This window comes from Rhodnius prolixus, unplaced genomic scaffold (assembly GCF_049639745.1).
Source record: "Rhodnius prolixus isolate KJV_2025 unplaced genomic scaffold, Rpr scaffold_8, whole genome shotgun sequence".
NCBI classification, from domain to species: Eukaryota; Metazoa; Arthropoda; class Insecta; order Hemiptera; family Reduviidae; genus Rhodnius; species Rhodnius prolixus.
Window position 1 is genome coordinate 11,612,779 of NW_027411593.1, and position 14,264 is coordinate 11,627,042.

At 29.1% G+C, this 14,264-nt stretch overlaps 2 long non-coding RNA genes across 4 annotated transcripts in view; one reads left to right on the forward strand and one right to left on the reverse strand.

Moving 5' to 3' along the window:
- Positions 1–14,264, reverse strand: part of LOC141450857 (uncharacterized) — an 89,056-nt gene that overhangs the window by 58,968 nt on the left and 15,824 nt on the right. Inside the window, exon 3 of the long non-coding RNA XR_012456365.1 lies at positions 8,812–11,285. This is a non-coding gene — a long non-coding RNA (uncharacterized lncRNA). The remainder of the gene's footprint in view (positions 1–8,811; positions 11,286–14,264) is intronic.
- Positions 973–9,491, forward strand: LOC141450856 (uncharacterized). Of its 3 annotated transcripts, none has more exons than XR_012456364.1 (9): positions 973–1,196; positions 1,867–1,978; positions 2,625–2,727; positions 3,365–3,507; positions 4,012–4,123; positions 4,765–4,868; positions 5,583–6,370; positions 7,097–7,188; positions 9,442–9,491. It is a non-coding gene; the product is annotated as an uncharacterized lncRNA (long non-coding RNA). The 3 variants fall into 3 exon arrangements; XR_012456363.1 differs by having other exon boundaries at positions 974–1,196; positions 3,358–3,507; positions 9,442–9,487; XR_012456362.1 differs by having other exon boundaries at positions 2,625–3,507; positions 9,442–9,489.

Here is a 14,264-nt window from a genome sequence, read left to right on the forward strand (position 1 = left end):
GGTTTGGCTGATTCGCTTGGCACGAGAGGCCAAAAAAAAAAAAAAAAACCGTTAGGTTTGTATCGATCAGATTGACTAGGTTAGGCTGTGTAGTCAAGTGTCTATTCTACAGTATAGTTTAGGTGCAAAGGACCCTTGTTGTTGCGCACCTTACAAAAACCCCAAAACAAACAAACAAATTGTTCAATTAGGTAAGTTGCAGGGAGTTTTTTGGTAAGAGTACTGTAGGTAAGAAAAATTACTTTCTTGCAATATTATTGGCCTAAAATTATCATTAAGGTTAATAAAAATTAACTTAATTGACATAAATAATAATCCATGTGAGAAGAAAAAATACGTAAAACTATTGGCAATGATTTCTCTTTCCTCTTGGACATACCTCGTATATTCGAAAATTATTAGATATTTCTAAAATTATTATTTATTTAAGTTAAGTTAGATTAGATTCTTTTTTAGAAATGAAGCGTCAGAGGTACCTGGGACTTTTTTTAGTGCCCTGGCCACCGGACAGTGTTATATCCAGTTTGACAACATTGTCCATCATCGGACAGAGAGTTGTAAGAAGCTTCTAGAAGGAGAAAATCCATGGGCTTATTATTTTTCTATGTAAAATGTTAACTAATAGTATTAAAGTATAAGTAAGTAGGAAAAAGATTTCAGATATCATCTTAATTGAGTTGCCACTTATGACTCCGCATGAAATCGCGAAATTAGATTAAAAAGGAGAGGAGTTTTTCATTGATAGTTTTGTAACTCATTATTATTATTATTTAAAACTTAATATTTTATTTATGTACTGCAGTTGTTGGGGGATAAAAAGCATTAAACAAATTTTTAAACTTTCCAGTTGGGTATTTCCAAAAATTAAACTCGCCGAACTAATCGACCTGATACAATTCGATGTATCGATAGTTGAGAATAAAAGAGATTGCGGTTGGGTGGCGAATAAAGGGTGGTTATAGCGCCATATTAGTATATTGATTAATATAACATGATTTAACCTACCCGAACTAGCTAGTTACGTGGGTTTTTATCAGTCTGCATGTGACAAGTATTAAAAGTCATAAATGTGTTTTATTTAATAGATTCTGAATTCTAAATTTTATTTAATTTATTGGTGTAGTTCTACTCATATCAGTTTATATAAAGTAAAAGTTGGAATTTATTGAATTATGTTTAAGGATTACTTTTTGCATGTAAGTTGGAATATCTATTTGACAAGTCATTCAAAAACTTTTTGTAAGGATTACTTAATTTAATGAATTGGTTGAACATTAGAATCGTCCCAGACTCTAAGTTTACGTGTTCAATAGAAAGCGATAGTTTGGTTATTTTTGTTATTATTCCATTATTACCAGAATCATTCATGCTCCAGGAAAGAGTTCTTCTTCGTCAACTTAGTATTATCATCTCTCTCACATTAATTACCCTTTAAATAAAACAGTTAATCATTACAATAGCCCACGGAGGTGTGGCCTATTTATTTTAAGTGCATGCGCAGTACAACAAAGTTACCTTTGTCTTTTTAAACTACTTCCCGCCAAGGATGTTAATAATTTTTGGTTGTCTTTATTTCTGTAAAAGTAAATTGCTAATTACGATTATGTATTTGGGAATTATGAACTTGCACGTAAATATTCACATTTCTCTCATTTAAAGGGGGGAGTAATATTTCAATGAAATTTGAATTAATAATGTAAAGTTTAATAACGTCTTAGAATTATAGACCTTGGATTTTGCAAAGTTCGCACTAGTAGTTTTGAATTATAACTTATTGAAAATTGATTTTTGTTTAAAAAAACATATTTGTAAATTTGAAAACAATTGCATAAATAATAGATTATATATTTTTATTTTTGTTCTCAGCGTTCTTTGGACATTCTAATGGTAATTCTGAACTAGTTCAATACAAACAAATGGCTGGGTTCATGACATTTTATCCAGTGTAACATATAGTATTTCAACTCCATCAGCAACAGTAAGTATAAGTACATGTTTTCAGTTTACAGCATGTTGTTTCTCAGTTATGATATTATGTCGTATTATCTAGAGGTAAATAATAAAGTAAGTATACAATAATAGTTTAGATATCTAGTAAGTGAAATGATTTGTCTAAATTCAAACTATGCAGAAGGTACATGAACTTACATTTACGTTTCTTTTAAGAAAAAAACTGGATGTGCTGCACAGATTGCACATTCAGAATAAAGAAGTTTGAATAAAGAATTTTAATGATACAACTGCCCTACCGGACAGTTTTAATAATGTCATTGGTCTTTTTACTTCTTTTTGCAATAATTAAGTCAAGTATCTCAAATAGGCAGATAGGGCGTGTTGTCTTCTACTATTGTAACCCATGTTTAATGAGTTATTGAATGAGAAATGGTTTAGTTGTTTGAAAAAGACTTACTGTTCAAGGAGAAATTATTTCAATTCTTGGACAAGTTTAATTCGTTTATTCGTTGAGGCATTGTTGCTACAATATAAACTATATAATTAATAATTATAATTACAATATAGAACGTTGTTATTAACTTGGGATTGAATAGATATAAATAATTTATTGAATTTTAATGTAATTTTTATTATTGTTAATAATAATGTTTTCATTCGTCGTTCTTTAGGACCATCCTTTAAATTCAGCATCCACAAAAGTTGAGGTGTTTCGCATTCCATTTCATCATTCCAGGGAAATCAAACGAAACTATCTTATTGGGCGTTTTTCAGGTAAGCTTTTCTTTTATTAGTATATCACCTTGAATAGATAAAACTTTTTATCAGATGAATTAAATGTTCTCCTTGAAAGGTTTTAATTTGATTGAAAAATACTATGATCAATCGTTTGTGAATTCTGTAGTTTCTTTGTATTTGCTCTTTTCAAATCAAAGAATAAATTAGAAATTGAAGTAAAGTAAATTAAATTAAAGAATTTGGGCAACCTTATGAGAAATTCTAAACATTCTGTTCTTACTTTAAACATTAGGAATAGACAAAAATAGTTGTAGGCCATGTCAATGCTATCTAGCGGCAATAGCTTGAACTAGGAAAATGTAATTACGTAGGAACTAGTTCGAGTGATCGCCGCTAGGTGGCATAAACATGTACTTTGACACTATTAAACATTAAATAACCTAACCAAACAATTTTGGGGTAAAAAGGTTATTCGGTTTTGTCCAAATATTGTCTTTATCATGTAGCAGCAGTAATAGTTTGCTTTATTTGTTAAATATTCTTCACACACGTTGATAAACATCTTATATTATCCATATTTTAAATAGTTTTTCTCTAAAAAAATTTCAATGTTTAAAATTCACTGTTTACCTCATAATTTGATGTTTTTATATTTATTATTGATAGTTTTTAGTTGATGCTACTGTAACTAAGTCAGTGAATACTTTACATACCTTAGAAAACTGATTGTATTATCTATTTGCATTAAGCGATAACTTCCTAGGAGATTAGAAAACTTGTTTTTGCATCATTATTACGTTTAAGGACTTCTTGCAGGTAAGCAACATTTTTAGTGTATACTTTTATTTTTAATTACGAGTTGATGTGATTAAAAGTGTTTATGAAATTGACATGTTTCCGAGACAGTTGATAGTGGATGCATTATAAGTGTACGCATGTAATTTTAAAAAGTTGAAAAATGTTTCAACGGTCATAAGTAAGTAGATTTAGTTCGTAACATGTTAATAATTTTTGGTTGTCTTTATTTCTGTAAAAGTAAATTGCTAATTACGATTATGTATTTGGGAATTATGAACTTGCACGTAAATATTCACATTTCTCTCATTTAAAGGGGGGAGTAATATTTCAATGAAATTTGAATTAATAATGTAAAGTTTAATAACGTCTTAGAATTATAGACCTTGGATTTTGCAAAGTTCGCACTAGTAGTTTTGAATTATAACTTATTGAAAATTGATTTTTGTTTAAAAAAAAACATATTTGTAAATTTGAAAACAATTGTATAAATAATAGATTATATATTTTTATTTTTGTTCTCAGCGTTCTTTGGACATTCTAATTGTAATTCTGAACTAGTTCAATTCAAACTAATGGCTGGGTGGATGACATTTTATCCAGTGTAACATATAGTATTTTAACTCCATCAGCAACAGTAAGTACAAGTACATGTTTTCAGCTTACAGCACGTTGTTTCTCAGTTATGATATTATGTCGTATTATCTAGAGATAAATAATAAAGTATACAATAATAGTTTAGATATCTAGTAAGTGAAATGATTTGTCTAAATTCAAACTATGCAGAAGGTACATGAACTTACATTTACGTTTTTTTTTAAAAAAAAAAAACTGGATGTGCTGCACAGATTGCACATTCAGAATAAAGAAGTTTGAATAAAGAATTTTAATGATACAACTGCCCTACCGGACAGTTTTAATAATGTCATTGGTCTTTTTACTTCTTTTTGCAATAATTAAGTCAAGTATCTCAAATAGGCAGATAGGGCGTGTTGTCTTCTACTATTGTAACCCATGTTTAATGAGTTATTGAATGAGAAATGGTTTAGTTGTTTGAAAAAGACTTACTGTTCAAGGAGAAATTATTTCAATTCTTGGACAAGTTTAATTCGTTTATTCGTTGAGGCATTGTTGCTACAATACAAACTATATAATTAATAATTTTACAATATTGAATGTTGTTATTAACTTGGGATTGAATAGGTATAAATAATTTATTGAATTTTAATGTAATTTTTATTATTGTTAATAATAATGTTTTTGTTCGTCGTTCTTTAGGACCATCCTTTAAATCCAGCATCCACAAAAGTTGAGGTGTTTCGCAATCCATTTCATCATTCCAGAGAAATCAAACCAAACTATCTTATTGGGCTGTTTTTCAGGTAAGCTTTACTTTTATTAGTACATTACCTTGAATAGATAAAACTTTTATCAGATGAATTAAATGTTCCGCTTGAAAGGTTTTAATTTGATTGAAAAATACTATGATCAATCGTTTGTGGATTCTGTAGCTTCTTTGTATTTGCTCTTTTCAAATCAAAGAATATATCAGAAATTACTATCCAACAGGTACAAGAACTTAGATTTGCGTTTAAAAAAAAAAAAATGTGTATGTGCTTGCACTTTTAATGATTCTCTATCATCTTAGAGCTTTTTAGTAATCAAATTGGTTTACTGAAGTGAATTATTAAGTCATAAACATTAGTGTTGTACAGATTGCACATTCAAAATATTTAATTTGTACATAATTTGTTTTTTTACTTCTTCGAAACTGAACTTTTTACAAAATAAAACTGTTCATTACTTTTTTAGTATGGTTAAATCCGCTATTATAGCCCGTTTCATTATTTTGAAAGATATTTCTATACTTCTAGCTTTTTTTTCTTTGAAAGAAAGGGTTAGGATTTTAAAATATGTTTTAAACTTCCATATCAATGCTTTTGTTCTATTGCAGTCACATTTATTTAATTTTTATGAATACATAATCAATTATTATAAATTTATTTTTCTAGGTACTTAATTCAGGCTAAACTCAGTAAATACTAATTATATTAAGTACATAAATATTGTTGATTGTACATAATGTTGATTTTCAGATGAAATACCTCTAATACTAGAGTACTGCCTGCAAAACTTTTCATGAATAGAAGCCCAAGTGAAATAGACGTAAGCCATCTATCCTAGGAAATTTTTGTGAAGAATCAATTAATAAAACAAGTGCTATGTAGTTACTATACGTAATAAGCATGTTAGTTTCACAATGTAATGTTACAATTTTTACTTCAAATTACATGTTCTTTGTTTTAATAAAATGTTTAATTTGTTTGCTGTATTTAAAAAAAAATATATAAATTTAAAAAAAGAATGTTATTTATTCTCCTTTTCATCTCAAAAAAAAAAAGGAAAAAGTTCGATAGCGAACAGACAACAGGATGAAAGAAATAATTTACAAAAATAAAAATAAATTGTTAAAGATGATTTATTAACTTGTTTGTACAGATTTATTGTTAAAAAGCATTTACCTAATTAAAAAAAAAAAAAGAATAAAAAGGGAAACATGAAAAGAGATTAGATAGCAATCCTGGAATGTATATGTTAGGTCGATCTGTTTTGAAAATGAAAAAGTAAAAACCATTGTGAAAAGTAAAAAAGAAAAATTAGTTTTAAAAATGGCCACAAGGTAGCAGCACTTACTGGACCTGTCAACTACATAAACACATTTTAGTTTACTTATTTGCCACCAGGTAGCACTAAAACTATGTACAACTGTTAAGATTTCTCTTCAGTACGACTTGAGCGTTGGAGGGGAGAAGGTCGCTCGTCACCCGTCACCTTAAACCTAATCTACTCTTGTGCCACATCTCAATCATCAAATATGAAAAAGGTACGATAACATATGTCTGTCTAGTCTAAAAATCACTGTCGTAAGAGTACATTAAAGTTCTTCTTTAAGAATTATAAAAAAAAATTATGTCTGTCTAGTAAAAAGTAAGAATTATTCTAAAATATAATAATCACTATCACAAATATAGATGACAGTTCTTCTATAAGAATTATTAAAAAACTTCAAATATGAAATAAGGTACGTATTAATGACATATTCAAAATTTTAAAAGCCCCTCCCTCCCGCCCAGCAAAATCACTCACCTATATACTTTAGCAGTACTAGTGCACACTCGAGAAGCAAGAAACATTTTATGCATTTTCCCCAGCATAAAACAATTTATTTTATCTTACTTCCGGCATCATCAATTAACACATACCTGATGCCATCTAAATATAATATTTCCTAATTAAAAAAAAGCTCGAGCTACATAATAATTAATAAAAACAATGGAGTTAATAACAAATTCACTGCAGTTTGTACTGTCACTCCTAGCTGGCAGAAAAATCATTATTTTAACGATTAGATTTCTCTTTCTAGACATTTGAGGCCTTTTTTAACTGTTTTATGTTTGTTTTTAAGTATTCTATTCATTATTTTTAATTTCTTATTATTTAAGAGTTTAAAAGGAAAAATAAATACAATATTATTAATTAACTACTTTTTTTATTATTTAAAAATAATTTATAAAAAAAATTTACAATAAGTTTAATAAAATCTTTACAGAGTTTGGGAAAACTTCAATCGACTGGTGACTCTCAAGACTTATACACCAATGAAAGGAGAATGAATGAAAGGAGTCGTCAATATGATTAAATGTGAGTGAAAGGAAGTTCTATATAGACCAATGCTAGATTGTAATTGTGAGGTCTATCATTTTTAAAAACAGAAACTAAAAAGCAAATTGAACTTTTATCACTGAGATGCACCGTTTCACTGAGATGCAGTGGTTTCTGTATAAATTAGTTAATAATAAGGCTATTCTAGTGTGTACAGCAAGGGAAGATCTGTTGTGAAAAACAAGAATCAAATACCATTGGAATGTGTAGAAATCGTCCTCTAATTTCACTCGAACACTCCTGTTTTGTAGTTAATAGTTATTATTAAGGCCGATGTAAGAATGTAGATGTAAGTACGTTTAAGTATGAAGAAATAACCATTGAAAAAAGTGGAAATTTTCTCCTAATTCCACTGGATTGCTGATGTTTCTGCATTTTATAGTTAATATAAAGGCTAATGATACATTATACGTAATGGAACGATCTCTTTTCTTAATGAAGAAGTAAAACTATTAGAAAAAGTAGAAAGGGTCTCCTAATTTCATTGAAATGCAGCAATTTCGTATTTGATAGTTAATAATGAATGCTAAATTACAAATGAAGGGTCGATCTATTTTGAAAATTATAAAGTATAATCTATTAGAAAAAGTAGAATTTATTTCTTAATTTCACAAGAATATAGCTTTAAGAATTATAAAGAGTGTGGCCCGGGGAGAACAGTGAAGTTGAAATTTATAAAAAATATAAATTCCTCTGAAATTTAATAAAAAGGAACCTTATTTAATGATATTAAGTAACCTATGTACGTATTACACACAGTTGTTTATGAATTTTGGGAGAATCGTTTCAAGTTTTTGTTATAGTTATACTTCGTAGAATATAGCCAGGGTAAGAAAAAATAACAAGATGACAATGTTATGGCTTGAAAAAGGTGTGAAATATATCGAAACTTTGGTATTTATACATGATGGTGATCTCGGCAATTCAGATGAAAACTTAAATGGTTTCATAGATAGGTCTGATAAGAACTTGCTAGCTCAGTGTTTCGCTGGTAATGGAGTATTTCATAACAAGAATGAAGAGAGTAGTATTGCCTACAAGCAGGAGTAGAATGAGAAGTACTTGCTGGAGCAAGTGTTGTGTGAACAAGACCTTTTCTTTTGTATCGGCTTCATAAGGTATTTTGCTTATTTATGTCACTTGGCCCTTTAATTTTTCACCTTTACTTTAATATCCACCAAGCACTCGTTACAATTCAATTACTTTTTATTGTCTATCATAATTACAAGGTGTTACGATCAAGTAGAATGTTATTCAGTTTTCAACGGATATATTTGTTTTCGATAAATGTTTTTACGAATCGTCAAGTTTCATGTGTGATGAAAATCAATAAGGGAAAATTCAAATATTTATATTTAGTTAAATGGCTCCTTTTGGCCATCTAACTACCAATTTACTGAATCTGATTTTTCGTATTTTCTCTTGAACAGCATTTACGATTTCCAGTAAGCAAAGTACTTATGTTATTATGATCTAGAGCATGTATTGAAACATTTTCCTACAAAAATTGATAAAAACTAAAAACTTTCTAATAAATAAATAAAAGACTGCTGTAGCAGCTGGTATGGAGCAATCTGCACTTTGACAGAAATCGTGGGGTACTTACTACCTTTCCAATTATCAACGAATCCAGTTTCCCCAATCAAAAATCTTTAGAAAAATAGTAAATGCTCTTCGGTTCGCATTGATCTTACCATTCATAATGACCTCAAAATCTTTTATCCTCTATCTAGCGAAATCCTTTCTTTGCAAAATTATTGTTATGTGCACATCATTGTTTAAGTTTACTTACAGTCACATTTATTTAATTATATGAATAATATTTCATCAGTAGTTATAGATATTAAATGTGTTTCGTTACTTTTATGAATTAAAAGAAATAATTTTCAACAAAATTGAGCTTGAAAAATCGATTATTTTGGTTGACAAACCTCATAAAGTAATGATTTCAATTTATGGCAGCTTGACTTAAACTAGTTTAGTATAACAGTTTAATTGCAACGTAATTTATGTTAAAATAATTTAATGTTTTACAATCTAAAAGATTGATCCGTTTAAAAGATATTAACTAAAATTTCAGCATTCACATTTTTTTATTTCTTACATTTTTGAAAGATACAAATTTATCTTGAACAAATAGTTGCGTTTTAAGTTGTAGTATCATTGAATTGAATGCTTTTAATTTAAGATTAAATCTATAAACTTTTTATTTCATTGAATAATGATTTTCAGATTGGAAACAGCCAATTGTGTGAGTCAATAACTGCAAAACTGTCCATCAATTAAAGTGGAAATGAAAAAGACGTTGAGAAAACATCAGTCAAATGAGTATGTACAAACAACTTTTTTTAATATGAAAGATATTGACGTAACTAGGTTTTCCACTTTAGGGCTTACACATGAACAATTTCAACACAAGATTAATATCTTACCACTAATGTAGAATAACAGACAATGAAGATTTTGTAAAAATAATAACCTAAAAGAGAAAATTATCGCGTAGGTTCGTGGAAATTCGCCACGTACAAGGATAGGTAATAGGTTAAGTAGTTCTTACGGATTTTCTTAAAAACAGCTTCAAAGATTTTGTTCAAACTTTGTGTACTTTTTATTTAACCCGTATTACATAAATTTTACTGTAAACCGTTCTCTGAAAACTTATTTTGAGACCACTTTTGGAGTACAACTTCAGCCCTAGGTCAACATCGTAAAATAGCATTTAAATAAAATTTTAGGTTTTACCACTAATTTATTATTAAACTTTACCTATTATTTAATTAAATTTCCAAATTTGAAGAAAATCTATCGAGCAGATTTTCAAGAATTAGCCAAAGAAGGTCAGAAGTACAGGTGCTCATTTTTGCCTTAAAAAACAATTTCTAATGGAAAATAAACTTATTTCAGCTTGATAATTTAATATTCTTTCATTTTTTAAAAGAAAAGAATTAGTATTATTAATTTTTAACTGGAACTACTTTTTGTATTCTTCCGCAAAACCATGTGCTTTTGAGTGACGTCATAAAGTAGTCCCAAATAATTTATTTAAAAAACTACTTTAAAACTATTAATAGTGTGGGAAAATAATTTTTTTATCTAAATTAACTTGTTATTAATCCATTTTAAACAGAATTATGCTTAAATTTGATTTTATAAAAAATCCAAATTCAAATATGGCGACTAACGGATTTTTGCAGTCAGTTGCCATTGGGCTCCCGACCAGTGAACATCTATGCTGATCACGTAAGTAAGATTTTATTATTTTTTTTAATTAAATTCAATCAAATTTTTACTAAAACTAATAGAAAATAAACTTAGTAATAAAACTATATTAAATTTACGGAGTTTTAGATATTTTTTTACTAAAAATTTAAAAAAATTGAATTAGCACGTGGTCGACTAATGAATCTTGCATGCCTGGACAAGCAATCATTCTTATTGCTTTAATTATTTTTCTAATTCACTTTATTAATTTTTACATTTTGAATTAAATTTATGTTTATTGTAATTTTTAATTTATTTGTTTATTTTATTGTAGTGACTTGACTCTTGAAATAGCTTTAGACCATGGAACATGCTTAAATTTGATTTTATAAAAAATCCTACGTTCAAATATGGCGATTAACGGGTTTTTGCAGTCAGTTGCCATTGGGCTCCCGACCAGTGAACATCTATGCTGATCACGTAAGTAAGATTTTATTATTTATTTAATTAAATTCAATCAAATTTTTATTAAAATTAATAAAGTGATACAACTACATTAAAGTTACGGGATTTTAGATATTTTTTTTCTAAAAAATTGAAAGAATTGAATTAGCACGTGGTCTACCAATGAATCTTGCATGCCTGGACAAGCAATGAATCGTATTTCTTTAATTATTTTTCTATTTCACTTTATTAATTTTTACATTTTGATTTTAAATTTATGTTCATTCTAATTTTAAATTCATTTATTTGTTTTTTTGTTGTAACTTAACTCTTGAAAACGCTTTAGACCTTGGGATATTTCTTAACAACTTTTCTAAAGCAATCAATAGTCCGAATTGTGAAGTGTGTCATCCCGAACAGTCTTTACCAACCTTGAACAGAATAAGCAGGGGTTAAGCAAATTTTGGAAAAAAAATAAGTAAGTAATAATATTTATTATTTTATTCAATAAGAACACTGTAAATTAAAATATAATAGAAATTCAAATATGTAGTTTAAAATAAAATTAATTAATGAAATCAATTAGGGATTCAAATGAAACATGCTACAATCTACAATTAATTGGATTTTGAAGTTAAAATATTATTCAAGGTTTATGAGAAATTTTATTATAATAAGTCTTCCATTACACGTCGATACAGCAAATCTTAAAACGTTCTCAATTATTGAAAACAATATCTAGATTTTAAGTTTGTACAATGCATTAATAAGGAAAGATAATCCTTAACCTTATAGTTATTGCGATAATCGGTAAGTAATTTTTGGGGAGCGAAATCTGATCTCTACCTCCTCGAGGTGCTCCCTGGGCAACTACTCCCGGGAGTAGGCTAACAGAGACAGTACACGTTTCAAAGCTCAAATGTAGCTTCAATTTTCTAGTATAATATTTCGCTTCAATGTTAATTATAATTCCACTTATTTTACATTTTTATATTTAATTAATATGGTGTAACTAATAGCATGATAATAATGCATGAAAAAATTAAATCATTTCACTAATTGCATGTTCACAACTCACCTAAATGAATACATGGAATTATAATTATTTAAAACATTTTAGTGGCCACTAACAATGTTTTTACTCGGTTTTTTAAGACTAAATGTGAATCAAATATACCGACTAATTAATTATTGTGTTAGATTTATCTCGGATACACATCCTGCACAACACTTCGTGTCATAAAACACTGGCTCCGATTTTATACTTTACACGATTACTTGTTTTAAAATCTTTTGTTTCTTGGTTGATTTGTTTAATTTCAGCCTAGGGTTTCAGTTGTTAATCGTCATCTTGTTGATTCTTCAATTTCGTTTACTTTGTTGGTTTTACCGACTTTGTTTTCTTCAAGTCTGTATCTTTTTGTAAGCCCACATATCCACCAGTCCGATCAGAAGAAACTATATCTTAGGAATTTCAAAGGATGACTAAAATATCAAATTTGTAAGTTAGGTTAAGCTTAGTAGTAAGTTGGGCAAGTGTGCCCCAGCCATATAAGAAGAAACCATATGATTTCAATGGATGACTAAATTATCTAGATTAAAAGTTAGGCTAAACTTAGTTGTAAGTAGGGCAAGTGTACCCCTGCCATATAAGAAGAAACCATATCTCAAGAATTTCAATGGATGGTTAAAGTATCTAGTTTGAAAGTTAGGTTAAGCTTAGTTCTAAGTTGGGCAAGTGTGCCCCAGCCATATAAGAAGAAACCATATGATTTCAATGGATGACTAAATTATCTAGATTAAAAGTTAGGCTAAGCTTAGTTGTAAGTAGGGCAAGTGAGCCCCTGCCATATAAGAAGAAACCATATCTTAGGAATTTCAAAGGATGGCTAAAATATCTAGTTTGTAAGTTAGGTTAAGCTTAGTTGTAAGTTGGGCAAATGAGCCCCTGCTATGTATCAAGAAACCATATCTGAGGAATTTCAATGGATGGCTAAAGTATCTAGTTTGTAAGTTAGGTTAAGATTAGTTGTAAGTTGGGCAAGTGAACCCCTGCCATATAAGAAGAAACCATATCTTAAGAATTTCAAATGATGGCTAAATATCTAGTTTATAAGTTAGGTTAAGCTTAGTTGTAAGTTGGGCAAGTGAACCCCTGCCATATAAGAAAAAAACCATATCTTAAGAATTTTAAATGATGGCACAATATCTAGTTTATAAGTTAGGTCAAGCTTAGTTGTAAGTTGAGCAAGTGTGCCCCTGCTATATAAGAAGAAACCATATCTCAAGAATTTCAATGGATGGCTAAAGTATCTAGTTTTAAGTTAGGTTAAGCTTAGTTGTAAGTTGGGCAAGTGAGCCCCTGCTATATAAGAAGAAACCATATCTTAAGAATTTGAAAGGATAGCTAAAAATCTAGTTTATAAGTTAGGTTAAGCTTAGTTGTAAGTTGAGCAAGTGTGCCCCTGCCATATAAGAAGAAACTATCTTAGGAATTTCAATGGATGGCTAAATTATCTAGATTAAAAGTTAGGCTAAACTTAGTTGTAAGTAGGGCAAGTGTACCCCTGCCATATAAGAAGAAACCATATCTCAAGAATTTCAATGGATGGTTAAAGTATCTAGTTTGTAAGTTAGGTTAAGCTTAGTTCTAAGTTGGGCAAGTGTGCCCCAGCCATATAAGAAGAAACCATATGATTTCAATGGATGACTAAATTATCTAGATTAAAAGTTAGGCTAAGCTTAGTTGTAAGTAGGGCAAGTGAGCCCCTGCCATATAAGAAGAAACCATATCTTAGGAATTTCAAAGGATGGCTAAAATATCTAGTTTGTAAGTTAGGTTAAGCTTAGTTGTAAGTTGGGCAAATGAGCCCCTGCTATGTATCAAGAAACCATATCTGAGGAATTTCAATGGATGGCTAAAGTATCTAGTTTGTAAGTTAGGTTAAGATTAGTTGTAAGTTGGGCAAGTGAACCCCTGCCATATAAGAAAAAAACCATATCTTAAGAATTTTAAATGATGGCACAATATCTAGTTTATAAGTTAGGTCAAGCTTAGTTGTAAGTTGAGCAAGTGTGCCCCTGCTATATAAGAAGAAACCATATCTCAAGAATTTCAATGGATGGCTAAAGTATCTAGTTTTAAGTTAGGTTAAGCTTAGTTGTAAGTTGGGCAAGTGAGCCCCTGCTATATAAGAAGAAACCATATCTTAAGAATTTGAAAGGATAGCTAAAAATCTAGTTTATAAGTTAGGTTAAGCTTAGTTGTAAGTTGAGCAAGTGTGCCCCTGCCATATAAGAAGAAACTATCTTAGGAATTTCAATGGATGGCTAAAAATCTAGTTTATAAGTTAGGTTAAGCTTAGTTGTAAGTTGGGCAAGTGAGCCCCTGCTATATAAGAAGAAACCAT